The 15,142-nt window shown below is 46.1% G+C and overlaps 1 pseudogene; it reads left to right on the forward strand.

The window, feature by feature from the left end:
- The window catches only part of LOC144773891 (uncharacterized), a 69,414-nt pseudogene that overhangs the window by 42,091 nt on the left and 12,181 nt on the right, over positions 1-15,142 (forward strand).

The following is a 15,142-nucleotide window of genomic DNA, read 5'->3' on the forward strand; positions in this document are numbered from 1 at the left end:
GAGTGGTAATACATTTCTTTATCCCTCCGATATCCAACTCTTAGCCTACTGTTGCACTTAGTGGAGTGGGAATAGTCATTTTTACCCCTCTGCTATCCAACAATTTCCCTACTGTTGCACTCACTGGATTTGCAATAGTAATTTTTAACACTCCGCTATCCAACACTTTTCCTTCTGTTGCACCCACTGGAGTGGGAATAGTACTTTTTACCCCTCCACTATCCAACACTCTCCCTACTGTCGCACTCATCGGAGTGGGAATAGTACATTTTACCCCTCGACTATCCAGCACTTATCTTACTGTTGAACTAATTGGAGCGGGAATTGTACATTTTACCCCTTAACTATCCAACACTTTCCCTACTGTTGCACTCACTGGAGTTGGAATAGTAATTTTTACCCTTCCGCTATCCAACACTTTCCCTACTGTTGCACTCACTGGAGTGGGAATAGTACATTTTACCCCTCCGCTATGCAACAGTTTCTGTACTGTTGCACTCACTGGAGTGAGAACAGTAATTTTTACCCTTTCGCTATCCAACACTTTCCCTACTGTTGCACTCACCGGAGTGGGAATACATTTTTCTACCCCTCCGCTATCCAACACTTATCCTACTGTTGCTCTCAGTGGAGTGGGAATAGTAATTTTGGCCCTTCCGCAGTCTAACACTTTCCCTACTGTAGCACACACTGGAGTTGGAATAGTAATTTTTACCCCTCAGCTGTCCAACACTTTCTCTACTGTTGCACTCACTGGAGTGGGAATAGTAAATTTTACCCCTTTGCTATCTAACACTTTTCCTACTCTTGCACTCACTGGAGTGAGAACAGTAATTTTTACCCCTCTACTATCCAACCTTTCCCTACTTTTGCACTCACCGGAGTAGGAATATATTTTTCTACCCCTCCGCTATCCAACACTTATCCTACTGTTGCACTCACTGGAGTGGGAGTAGTATAATATAGTCATATAAAGATGGCCACCGTGAGTAGGGAGTGACTGGGACGAGCTCCGGTCAAAGGTTCACTTTTAGTGATTATCCCTGACCGGAGCGACCCCACCGAAGCCCCCTTGCTGGAAGGGTCGATTATCTCCGGTTGGCAACACAGAACCGGCCTGCCTCTGTGTACCGACAGCCCAGAACGGAGAAGGCCCGATGATCTCTGGCTGCCGACGAGCCAACACAGAACCGGAGGCTGAAGGTACACGTGTGGAGTGCACCGCCCTCCCGCTCCCGATCTGCTGCTCCGCTTCCCTTCCGCAACAGCCCCCCCATACGCAATTACTCACTTACCGGGGCTGAGGGGTAGTCCACAAAATCGTCTGCGGGGCGGAAGGGCGGACATTGCGAAGAGCTCCGAGAAAAGCGCGAAAAGCCCCTTAGCATGTACGGCGAGGGATGTAAAGCTGGATACCTCAACGGACCAACGCGGGCTCCCGGCATATATCCCATGAGGCTGCTCTCCCCTCTCCGGTCGATGCCTTCCTCCAAGATGGCGGCTCGACGCTAGTAAAAAGTTACTTGGAGACTCTGCTCATGCTGCTCATCCTCTGGGCCCCAGCAGCGCCTGCCTGATGCCGCAACCACTCGACTCCTGCCTTAACTAACAAAAACTTTACCTGGCCCCCAGGAAAGCTCCTACTCGTCCCTCTCCTCGCGATGCCTGGACCTAATATGGCCACCACATCAGACATCCCTCCACTCTCTAAGAGATTCCGATCGTGAATCTCACCACTTGGGCACCCGCTGACACGACCCAAGGACTTCTCCTGCCTGACGCCAGGATCAGAAGGCGCATTAACTGCTCTGCAGGCACCTACCCGCCCGTCACGCAAGCTCCAGCTCATTTCCCCTTTGCCTAAGGCTGCCTGGCTTCAAGATGGCCGCCACTTTGGACATTACTGCAAATTAAAGGAGCTTCAGACCAAGTCCCCTACCGGCCCCCAAGATGGCGACTCAACATTAAAACAAAAGACATTTGGAGTCTTTGGGCATGATGTTCATCTTCTGGGCCCCAGCTGCGTCTTCCTGACGTCTCGACCACTTGACTAACCATCGGATCCGCAGGCACCTTCCCCGGGCCCCTCGATAAAGCACCCACTCCTCCCTCACCTACTGAAGGGATGCCTGAACTCAAGATGGCTGCCTCTCCGGACATCCTAACACTCTGAAAAGATTCCGATAGTGAATCTCACCATTTTAGCCCCCGCTGACACGTCCATAGTACTACGCACGCCCGACGCCACGAACAGAGGGTACGTTAACCGCTTTCCAGGTACAATAACCGCTCCCCACGCAAGCTCCAGTTCTTTTATCCACTGCTAAGAGCTGCCTAGCACCAATAGGGCCTACACTTTGGACATCACCTCAGATCAAAGGAGCTTCGGAACAAGAAACACTCCTCTGGACCCCTGCTACACCACCCTTCGCCTCTGCCGCAACCTAATTATCACGCCTTAAGCAAGGAGCTCAATGCAAAAGCACAATCTCCAATCATCAAGAGCACCTTACTCGGCCCCCCACACCAGCCTGCCCCGTATCTCCCCCCCAAGGGCTGACGGCCCACATTATGGCTGCCATCCTGACCCTACCACTACTCTCTTCGCTGCTACCACAACCTAACAATCTCGCCTCAACGTAAGGAGCCTTTTCTCTAGTGCGGACTCCTCTGACCTTAAAGGTGCATTGGTGGCCTCTGGCCAAGCTCCTCGCTCAGGATCTTGCAATTAAATCCTCCAACCTCTAACTACCCTGGACACTCCAGTAGATCAACAAACCATTCCCCCTAATTGCTCCAGGATGCCTCCGGCCATGAGTTCAGTCATGCAGTCTTGCCCGTTACAGAAACTCCTTTCCCCTCTTGGTCAGAACACCTACAACATAACTTTCCCACAAAAACTCTCCTTCAAAGCAAAAAAACGCTTTAAACAGAATCTAATTAGGCAACATCCCGAAACACTTATTGTGGACACCTACCACTGCTCATCGAGAGGGCAAAGAAAAATGGACTTCATTTTTCACACCTTAAGACCTGACTTATGTGTTACCATCTTTAACTCACTCCTCCCTGTCTCAAAAACCACCCTCACAGAACACAACCGGAAACTAACTATCTACCCCGTTAACCAACAGTCTCTCTCCGGAGACATCACCATCACCATTTTCCTGAATGGCACTATTCTTATTCAGGCAAAAGAAGAAAACCTACAGTTCTTCGACTCCCTCTTCCCCACTCTAAAGACTGCTACTGCTCACTACCCTCACCAACCACGCACCTTCCCCCCGCAGTGGCTCCTGTCAAATCCCTAAGCCGCAAAGCAGGCTTCCATCACCTCTTCGTGCACCACCCCCCATGCCTACTCACGTCACCAGTCATTCGCCTCCCTCAGCCCCGGCCCTCAATTCCCCACACCCCCCGGCCGCCTCCACTTCCGCCCTACCTCACAGAACTCTGCCCCCCACTCCTTCCCTTCCATCTCCCAATCCCCCGGATGCCTCCCCTTCCTCCCTACCTCCCAGAACACTAGTTTATACCATTCCATTCAGTGAAGATAACCACCTCTTCCAAAGAGGCCACAACCCTCCTCCCTCTTGTTTCCTCGACCACCCGATCTCGAAACCTGAACCTGATCCTCCCACCCCTGTTATCCCCCCGATCATTATCTCACCCCAAACCCTTTCCCCCTCTCTAGCCCTCGCCCATCGGAACCCCAATCCTGATTCAGTCCCTCCCTCCCCAACTATCCCTCCAAACAGCAACTCGCCTCATTACCCCTCTCCCTCCCCAGTCCTCTCCAAACCGGAATCGGTCCCGCCTACCTCTTCTCTCCCCCCCACTAAGGCCATGCCCCTTCGCCCCTCTCACCAAAGGCCCAGCTCCCCCCTCCCTACGCCCCCAGCTCCCATAATGACACATCGCTTGGACCGTCTAGAAGCCCAGATCGACACGCTGATCCTCGGACTGAAAGAAACCCTTTCCTCCCTAGAGAAACTCCAGCTACCCCCCCATCTTGTCTCACCTCCCCACCTCCAGGATCCTCCCATTAGGAATGACTCCTCCCCCCCATCAGGTCCCTGTCCCCCTCAGGCTCTCGGCTTCTTCTCACTGAACCCCGGACTGAATCACGAGTTGATTGTCCCAGAAGAACTTCTCCCTCTCTCGCCCCACAGGAAGTGAGCTCCCTCGTTGCATCCTACAAACCCCCTCCCAACCATCCAGCCCAAGCTCTACCCCCGCACCTCTCACCCCTTTCTTCGATCCAAGTCATCACTGGTATGAGAAGAGACCCGCCCCACCGAAAAACCGCCAGACCCCCAGCCCATCTCGCATCCTTACCCAGAGCGAATTCGGTCAACCGGAACCCGGATGCAAACCCCCCCATCAACTGCATGCTTATCAACTGCAGATCAGCCGTCAAACATGCAACTGAATTAGCCAAAACTATCCTCTCCCATGACCTAGATGTAGCCTTCATCACTGAAACTTGGCTGAACACCATATCCTCTCCCATCTTGGACACGCTGCTGCCTCCCGGCTTCTCACTTATCCACAAAGACAGGCCCATACGCAAAGGAGGCGGAACAGCAATTATCCACAAAAGTGACCTCTCCATTACTGAATCCCCCTCCCTCCTTTACAACTCCTTTGAATGCCTTTCGGTCAACATCAATTCGCCCCACCACAGCCCGCTCCAATGCCTTCTCCTGTACCACCCTCCAGGCAACGCTATTGAATTTAGCGAACAGCTTTCGGATCTGATCACTCAAACCGCTCTCAACAGTGACTTCAGAATAATTCTGGGCAACCTCAACCTAAGATGGAATGAAACCAATAACCCGCTCATCCAATCTCTCACCTCCCTTCTACAAGAACACGATATGATCCAACACTGCTCAGAAGAAACACACCATAGAGGTGCGATCTTGGATGCAATCATTGCAGACAAAAAGACAATTTCAATTGACCACATCATCCCAGTGGACTGGTCTGACCACCACGCCATCCTCTTTCATATCAACCATTCGGCTCTTTTCCTCTCCCCCACCCAAACCTCCCCCAAGTGGGTCAGAAACATATCGAAAGTCCCCCCTGACAAGCTACAAGATGCTCTTAGCTCACTCCTCCCGAGCTCGACGGAGCTCCTCTCAACCACGGAACTCACCTCGCTCTATCATTCCAACCTGGAGCGTGTCCTGGATCAGCTGGCACCTAGAAAACTAAAAAAAAACAGAAGCATTCCCTCCAGGTCTTGGTTCTCCACTGACATCAATGATGAGCGCAGACTCCTAAGAGCCATGGAAAGATCCTGGAGGAAAAACCCCACTGCCCTCAACCGGGACCAACTCAAAGCAGCTCGCAAAACCTACCTTAATCATATCAAGAACAAAAAGTCATCCTTCTTCTGCTCTGTTCTAGACAAGGCTAAAAACCGCCCCAAAGAACTCTTCAATATCATCAGGAACCAAACCTCCATGCCTATGACAGACAGCTTAACAGCGTCCAAATCCCAGCGCAACGACTTTGCTAACTTCTTCAATGAAAAAATTGCCTCAATTGACCGATCTTTCAGCGATCTTTCCGCCCTCACAGAGTTGCTCCCCACTGCTTCTACCCACTCAAGACCAACAACCGCAGCCATTCGCTGGTCTTCCTTCCAACCCATCCAAACTGAAGCAATAAGTGATCTCATTGCCATCGCTAATCCCTCGTCACACTCCCTTGATCAGCTACCCTCGAGACTGACCAAAGACCTGAAATTTACTCTACCCCCTATCTGGGCCAAGATCATCAACAGCTCTTTGAGCGATGGCTCCATTCCTGACTGCCTTAAACTAGGTCAAGTCACGCCACTCCTAAAAAAAAACGGCCTCGACCCTATGGTCTTCAACAACTTCAGACCAGTTTCGAACCTTCCGCTCTTATCGAAAATTTTGGAAAAATGTGTGCTGTCTCAGCTAACCCATCGCCTAGAAATCTTGAATCTTCTTTGACCCACACCAATCTGGGTTCAGAAAGGGCTGCAGCACAGAAACCGCAATCCTCAATGTGACGGATGACCCACACATGTCTCTCGACTCCAACCAATGTAGCCTCCTCATCCTCTTAAACTTCTCGGCAGCGTTTGACATAGTAGATCATAACCTACTACTCAATGTCCTCCAGAAGAGAGCGGGTTTGGAAAAACCAGTTCTCAAATGGTTCGCCTCCTTTCTCAACAACCGCGCACAAAATTATCAAAATTAAAAGCTTCAAATCGGACCCCCTCCCCATTACTAGAGGAGTCCCACAGGGGTCAGTACTCTCTCCACAACTTTTCAACATCTACATGGAGCCCCTCACTACAATTCTAAGGAACTCCAACATCCCCTTTCACCTCTATGCGGACGACACACAACTCTACCTGGAAATCACTTTGATCGCAGACATACACAGATTAAATGGCACACTCACAGAGGTCCAACATTGGCTCTCATCCAACCACCTCAAACTTAATGAAGAAAAGACAGAAGTGCTCCTCATCTCAAACAAAAGTGAAAATCCCCAAATACTTGATTGGCTCAAAGCCTTAAACGCCCTCAATGTTCCTCTTGTTCCTACAACCTCCGCCAAATCACTGGGGATCACTCTGGCCCCAAAACTGGACAAGAAAGAACACATCTCTAAAACTGCCAAAAGTGCTCTCCTTAACTTGAAACTTCTCTACAAACTAAAACCCTTCCTCCCCTTGAAAGACCTGAAACAGGCCACTCAGGCACTGGTACTCTCCAGGATTGACTATGGCATTGCTACTCTGACTGGAACAGCCAAATCTCATCTAGGTCCTTTGACTGCTACCCTTAATGCAGCAGCTAGAATGGTCACGGGAACTAAGAAATATGAGCACATCACCCCGGCTCTCAAGGATCTGAAATGGCTTCCTATTAGCCTACGAGCCAACTTGCTCGTACAGCTTGCCTCACACACAAAGCCCTGCATACAGGAAAACCGGAATATCTGGCCAATAAACTCAATAGAGCCGGTCAGTCTAGGAACCTCAGAAGCTCTAACACGCTACTACTCATTCCTCTGAAATCACAGAAACGTAAAACATCTAACAGGTCCTTTGCGGGTAATGCTCCAAAGATATGGAAATCCACCCCCCCCACATCAGGATGACCGCCTCCTTCCTGAAATTCAAGATACTACTCAAAGCCTTCTTTCTTGAGCGGGCTGGATCGAAATGAGAATCCCTCGTCTGACTTTGATAGTTCACTATCTCTATGGTCCTAGAGAGAAACAGATGACTCTCCCTTGATCCCTGCCATGTTTGCCCTCATGCTGATATTGTAAAGACTTTTGCTTGCTACCATGCTTACCCATGTTCTCCCTACCCTGCTTCGACCTACCTGTCTTGTTGATGCATATTTGTGTTCGATGTGAAACGCTCTCATACCTTCGGGTCTAGCTAGCGCTATACAAAACTTAAATAAATAAAAATAAAAAAATAAATATTTTTACCCCTCAGTTATCCAACACTTTCCCTACTGTTGCACTCAGTGGAGTGGAAATAGTAATTTTTACCCCTCCGCTCCAGGACTCCAAGCAACTCGTAAACGTTGCTAGAATCCTCGAACAGGACGGCAGCATCCAAACATGGAACCAAGTTCAAGGAAATACAATCATGTGAAAAGTGTCCTCGCGCTGTGAAGCAGCACGAGAACAACAAAGCAATGCAAAGCAATAAACTACAACTTGTCCCCTTTAACAAGGGAGACAAACTTAACTTCCATAAAAAAAATTAATGAATGAATGGAAAACATAACAAATAAAAGAAAATGAGCATAGTTATGACAACACATAATCATTGAACCTTGCAGGTAACTTTCTGCATCGAATTCTCAACTCTGAAGAAGAGTGGACATTGTTAATATTTACCTTGGAGGTTGAAGTAGAAGTGGATGGACCAGAAAGAACAGAATGGACAAGAGGAAAATTGGATGTAGAATTACTGGTACCACCTGATGTTGGGATTTTTAACCAAAATGACCAGTTACAAAGTTCAAACTCTTCTTTGGATAAATTAATGAACATGCCTGTGATGTAGACAAATGTACCAAAGCTCTTTTGTTCCACCAACCTCTATTACCAAGTAAAGCAGAAGCTTTGCTGACACCCGTGACTTGCACAGGAGGAGAAAAGTTTGAGAACCCTTTAGTGACCTTCTTAGGATTTTTAATGAGGACCCAATAACCGATTTTCATATCAAGTGAAACAAAACTTTTAGTAAAATCATGCTTAGACTTCATAATATTTTGCTTTTGCAAAACTCTGTCAGCCAATCTTTCATTGTCAATACTGCACTTATTGTTCTTGTGAGTTAACCAATTAGGACATAAACTGGTATTAATAACTCTATTTCTCAAAAGCGAAAATGGAGAAACACATGTGGTACAATGTGGGGAAATGTTATAGGACCACAACTTAGCTTCCAGAAAATTCTGAACATCTTGATGAGAGGAGATGGCTGTTTGAATGGCATCTTTAACTATTCTGTTTGCTCTATCCACCAAACCATTAGAAGTGGGTGAATAAAGAGCCACCTTATAATGAATAACAACATGTTCAATTAAAAACGAAGTGAACTTCTCTGAAGTAAAATGAGAACCATTGTCTGTAACAACAATAGAAGGTGAACCATCAACCAAAAATAAATTTCTTAAAAATGTTATAGCATTGGTGGAATTGGCTGAATCACAACACATGTGAGAGACCCATTTAGAACGATAATCAATTAGCAAAATAATATACTTCATACCATGAGAAAGTATATCATAAGGGCCAGAAAAGTCTAATCCAACTTTCTCCCAAGGTTTTTCTGGAAAAGGAACAGGATGTAGGGGAGTGTTCATGACTTTCCATTTTTTATCAGAAAGAAGACACTCATGACAAGAATCAATAAAGAACTTAACTTGAGATTCAATTGATGGCAACCAATAATGAGACTTAATAAGTTGTGACATTTTAGATATCCCAAGATGACCTTGGTGTGCAAATTGAATAATGTCATTTCTGACACTAGAGGGAGATACAAAAAAATCATGTCTCATTACCAAGCCGTTAACCAGGGATAACTCCGAAGAGACCATAGCCAAAGCCTTTAATTCATTAGAAAGTTTTCTGCTTTCTGGCCAACCCTTGGTAATGTACTCCGCTACTAACTTCAAATTTTCATCCTTATTATACGCCTCAAACCAAGACTGTTCGGTAATACAAGGACACAATTTGGTAGCATCAAGAGCAGCAACCACACATTCAATATCTTCAACATCCTCAGCTACAGAAACATCCTGAAGTGCCATACGTGACAGACAGTCAGCTCTGAAGTTTTTCCCTCCAGAGATGTGTTTTATGCAAAAATGAAATTCATGCAATTTAGACAAAAGTCTGACAAGCCTGGCAGAGGCTTTACCAAGCCCATCACCGTTGAGTAGTTGAGTTAGGGGTTTATGATCAGTAAACAAATCAAACTCACGTCCCCAGATATAATTCTTAAATTTCTCTATAGCCCACACACAGGCGAGGGACTCGCGTTCAATGGTGCTATGATGTGTTTCTGAAACTTTAAGTTTCCTTGATGAAAAAGCTACAGTGTGCTCTTTTCCTGAAACCCATTGACCATAAACAGCTGCTAAGCCTGTTAAACTGGCATCCACCATTATAAAACACCTGGAAGAATCATGAAAGGATGTAGAGCCGGTGCTTCAATAGTCATTTTTTTAACTTGATCAAAAGAGGCAGAAATATCCCCTGACCACTCAAACTTTGACCCTTTACGTAAAAGAGCACGTAGTGGTTCCACTATTTGAGCATACCCTTTGATGAAGCGAGCGTAGTATTCTGCCAGGCCTAAGAAAGAGCGAAGAGCATCTATATCCTTGGGTGGCGTGGCGTGAGTGATGGCTTTGATAAGGGAAGTTTTGGGTTTGATGCCCTCTGGGGACAAAGTATGACCTAAATACTCCAATGGCTGGGTACCAAACTTACATTTATCAGCTCTGACTGTCATGCCTGACTCATCAAGTTTACCTAAAACTGAAGTTAAATTCGATAAATGTGACTTCCAATCATCAGAAAAAATCAAAATGTCATCCTGGTAGGCTTGGACTCTGGGCATGTTCTGGAAAAGACTATCCATAATCTTCTGAAAAACACTGGCCGCAGAGGCCAAGCCAAAGGGAAGTTTTAAATATTTGTAAACTTCAAAAGGAGTAACAAACGTGGTGAGTTCTTGACAATCCTTGGTTAACGGTACCTGGTGGTAGGCTGACCGTAAATCAATGATGGAAACTTATTTCGCACCCCCTAAGTTAGCAAGAAGATCATGAATTTTGGGAAGGGGGTGACAGTCAATCAAAATATTTTTATTTAGGGGCCGATTCCGATCCGGTAAAATTCTCGTCCGTACGATTCGCATCCGGAGCCGTCTCCGTACGACTCGTACACACAACGTATGACTCGACGAGTACGATCAGGACCGGGGTATCAGGACGCGATTCGTACGGTCCACGTCAGGTAAGGGCGATTCGTACGGAAATGCGCCCATTCACATACACACCATACGGTGCGTACCCCCCATGATCGTAGGGGTATGCACCGTAACCCTGCGATGATGGGGGGTACGCACTGTACACCCAGCGGACATGGGGTACGCACCGTACACCCAGTGTACATGGGGTACGGTGCGTACACCCCAAGATCGCAGGGTACGATGCGTACCCCCCATGATCGCAGGGGTACGGTGCATACCCCTGCGATCAAGGGGGGTACGCACTGTACACCCAGCAGACATGGGGTACGCACCGTACACCCAGCGTACATGGGGTACGGTGCGTACACCCCAAGATCGCAGGGTACGGTGCGTACCCCCCATGATCGCAGGGGTACGGTGCATACCCCTGCGATCATGGGGGGTACGCACCGTACCCGGGGGGGCGTTCCGTACCTGTTTCGGGGGGAATTCTGCTTTTAAGGCTGTTTTCAGCTCCCGTAGGAAAAGGGTCGTACGGTGCGTACCCAACACAAATCGTACTTGCCGGTTCGGAAAAAGCAGCCGCGAACCGTACAGATGTCACGTACAGCGGGTTCGGAGGGAGATTCGTACGGGGATTTCATTTGTACGGTCCCTGTACGATTCGTACGGAGTCCTGCTCCTGGTACAAATCGTACTTCATCGTACGTACGGGGGATGTTGCAGGGTACGAGTCGTATGGGAAAAACGCTCCGAACGGCAATTTGGAGCGCTTTTCACCGGATCGGAATCAACCCCATAATGTGCGCAAATCGGCACATAACCTGACCCCACAATTTTTTTTCTGACAATAATGATGGAAGAAACCCATTCTGAAGAGTTAGAAGGTGCAATAACACCATTATCACATAAGGATTTAAGAACAGACTTGAGTTCATCCTTTGCGCTAATGGGTACAGGTCGAACCTTGTGAACAACGGGTTGGGCCTGAGATTTTAGTCTGATTTGATGTTGAAACCCCTTGACAGTTTGGTTTGTCTGAAAAAACATTAGGAAATCTATCTAAAATTTGTGTAAAGTCAGAGCTATGATCAGCAAGAGCTAAACAGTCAGTTTTCAATGGTGGAATAGGAACATAACCTTGAAGAGGTTCGCCTACTGTAATTGGATTTTCAGAACCAGGAATCAAATATAGAACCATTTTCGCAAGGTCTTGCCATCCAATTATGTTGCGTCCCTTGACAGCAACATATACCTTCGTAACAATAGACCTTTCTAAACATTCCAACCTAGAATTAAAATAGCCTAGCATGTCAATATCAAATTCACAGAATGCTTTCGGATTTACATCAGTTTTGAACAAGGAAACAGAATTATTCCACTTTTCATAAAATACAACATCCGACAAAATAGTTATAGGAGATCCGGAATCTGCCATTATGGGAATTTCAACATCACCAAAAAGTGCAGTACCTAAAGGGCCTTTGACTAATTTTGGAGTAAAAATAGAGTTCCATTCATTTGAGACCACCATCTCTTGAAAATGATTTACACAATCTTCCACAGATTCAGGACAGTCAATACTGTTGACTCTGGTAGGTTTTTTAAAGGATCTACATGAGCTTTGAAAATGACCTAATTTCTTACATAATACACATCTTTTCACAACAGCAGGACACATGGGATTATTACCAAGATGTGACTTCGATCCGCATCTGTAACAAGCAGTATTAGGCTTTCTAAACATTTGTTTAAAAGGTTTGTTAGCATTTATAACATTAACAGAATTTGTGTTATCGTGCGACGAACTTTGAACAGGACTGCCAGATTGATCATTTTGAAGAACTCTGGAAGTGGTGATAGACCTTTCAATACTCTTCGCGATAGCAATAGTCTCTTGAAGTGTCGGTTTTCTACAACTCAGTAGACGTTCTTAAATTTTCTTTGACTGGCAAGCAAAAACAAATTGATTCCGAATGTAAATTTCTGGATTTGCTTCAAACTCACACGTTGAAGCCAACACTCTCAATTGCGCAATATACTCTTCTACTGACTCATCATCTAGTTGTTTCCTTCTAAAAAAATTATGTCTCTCAAGCATTATATTTGATTCCTCATCATAATGTTGTGCAAGATGAGATAAAGCTTCTTTATATTCATCCCAATGATCTGCATCACGAGCCTCTCCAGTAGGAGTTGGGAATGTAGGAGGATTCTCAAAAACATTTTGTGCCGCAACGCCTAAACAACCATATAAAATTGCCACTTTCCTTTCCAGGCTGAACTTGACAGCAGCAATAACGACAATATGATTTGCAAAAGCCTTAACCCATTGACGCCAAGGAATAGTTGGTTTTCCAGGATGTTGTAAAAAGGGAGGAAGCTGAGCAAATTGTTGTGAGGAAGCCATGAGAATGAGTCAAATATGTAAGATCAAATGTAACATAAAACACGAAAATGAATTTAAGCACAAAACAAATAAAAGCAAACCTAAAAAGGTTGAAATTGAAGAATATATATATATGTATTCTCAATATAGTTAAAATATTTTATAAAAATGCAGTATGTTATTAAACAAGGTGTGCTTGTCACAGTGAAAAGATGCAAGCTGAAGATATGGCTGTCACCGTTAAACAGACGAAATCTGAACAGTGCAGGCGGATGTACGTTGTTACAACGCATGCTTTTACCATGCATGCAGTTACAACGCAAGTTTTACAACGCAAGCCTTTACAACGCATTGCTTTGGGGGTGCTGGATAGTGAATAGTTTAATTTACTATTCCAACCCCAGTCCCCGTGGATAGTAGGGAAGGTGTTGGATAGTAAATTAAAACTATTCCCTATCCTAGAGCGCCCTGCAGTGCAATGCGTTGTAATGATTTTCATTGTAAAACCTGCGTAGTAAAGGCACTGCGTGGTAAAAGTTGCGTGGTAAAGGATGTTTCCCGTGCAGGCAATGTGGTAATAGTCTTAATACAATTAAAGTGGTGTGCCTGTCAACGAAAAAAAATACTGGAAGGATCGTACCTTAAGAGAAGTGGAGACACATAACTATGCGTGTCTCAGGTTCCAGCTGAATCCAGGGATGAAGGATCGTCAATGCAGCATTAGCGTTGCAAGCATTGCCAAGTAACCGGAGTGGGTAAAATTGCCGCCCGACGCTTACGCGCTGACGAAATGCGCAGCACTTGCGAGCGTCACTGACAAAACAGAATGGCTGATTCACGCTTGCGCGCTGACGTTCTGAAGGACATTTACGATGAAGATGACGAAAGCTTCAGTTGCCAGGAATGACGAGTCCCTCTGTTGCAAGGTTACAGAGGATGACGTCATGAAACAACCAAAAATCGCCGAAAATGACAGGAATCCTGCAGAACGAGTGAAGACTAGGAGGAAGACTTCATTCTTCGATGGAAAACAGCTGTGCGAAATAGGTGGAGCCAGAAAATAGCGGTTGAAATTGAAGAGGTGCCGAGGTGAGAAAAGCTTTGCCGGAGGGTGCTTGATGGGAGTTCGTGACCAGCTTGTCGCCAATTGTAATAAATACAAATAGGCATAGACAGATGTTTTCTTGAAGATTTATTCTTGTATTTTGAAGGACCCACGAGCAGACGCTCCCTCTCCAGGACTCCAAGCGACTGGTAAACGTTGCTAGAATCCTCAAACAGGACGGCAGCATCCGAACATGGAACCAAGTTCAAGGAAATACAATCGCAGCGCGAGAAAAACAAAGCAATACACTGCAGTGGGATAAGTAATTTTTACCCCTCCACTATCCAACACTTTCCCTACTGTTGCTCTCACTGGAGGGGGAATAGTAATTGTTTCCCCCCAGTTATCCAACACTTTCCCTACTGTTGCACTCACCAGAATGAGAATAACATTTTTTGCTTCTCCACTATCCAACACTTTCTCTACTGTTGCACTCACCGGAGAGGGAATAGTACATTTTACCCTTCCGCTATCCTACACTTTACCTACTGTTGCACTGACTGTAGTTAGAATGGGGATTTTTACCCATCCGCTATTCAACACTTTCCCTACTGTTGCACTCACCGGAGTGGGAATAGTACATTTTACCCCTCCGCTATTCAAAACGTTTCTTACTGTTGCTCTCACTGGAGTGGGACTAGTAATTTTTACCACTCCGCTATCCAACACTTTCCCTACTTTTGCACTCACCAGAGTGGGAATAAAGTGTTTTTCCTCTCCGCTATCCAACACTTTCCCTACTGTTGGACTCACTGGAGTGGGAATAATTTTTTTTACCCCTCCGATATCCAACACTTAGCCTACTGTTCCACTTACTGGAGTGGGAATAGTCGTTTTTACCCCTCAGCTATCCAACACTTTCCCTACTGTTGCAATTACCAGATTGGGAATAACATGTTTTACCCCTCCGCTATCCAACACTTTTCCTACTGTTGCACTCACCGGGGAGGGAATAGTAAATTTTAGCCTTCCGCTATCCAGCACTTTCCCTACTGTTGGACTCTTTGGAGTGGGAATAGTAATTTTTGCCCCTCCGCTATCCAGCACTTTCCCTACTGTTGCACTCGCCGGAGTGGGAATAATAGTACATTTTACCCCTCCGCTATCTAACACTTTCCCTACTATTGCTTTCACTAGA

This window comes from Lissotriton helveticus, chromosome 8 (assembly GCF_964261635.1).
Source record: "Lissotriton helveticus chromosome 8, aLisHel1.1, whole genome shotgun sequence".
NCBI lineage: Eukaryota > Metazoa > Chordata > Amphibia > Caudata > Salamandridae > Lissotriton > Lissotriton helveticus.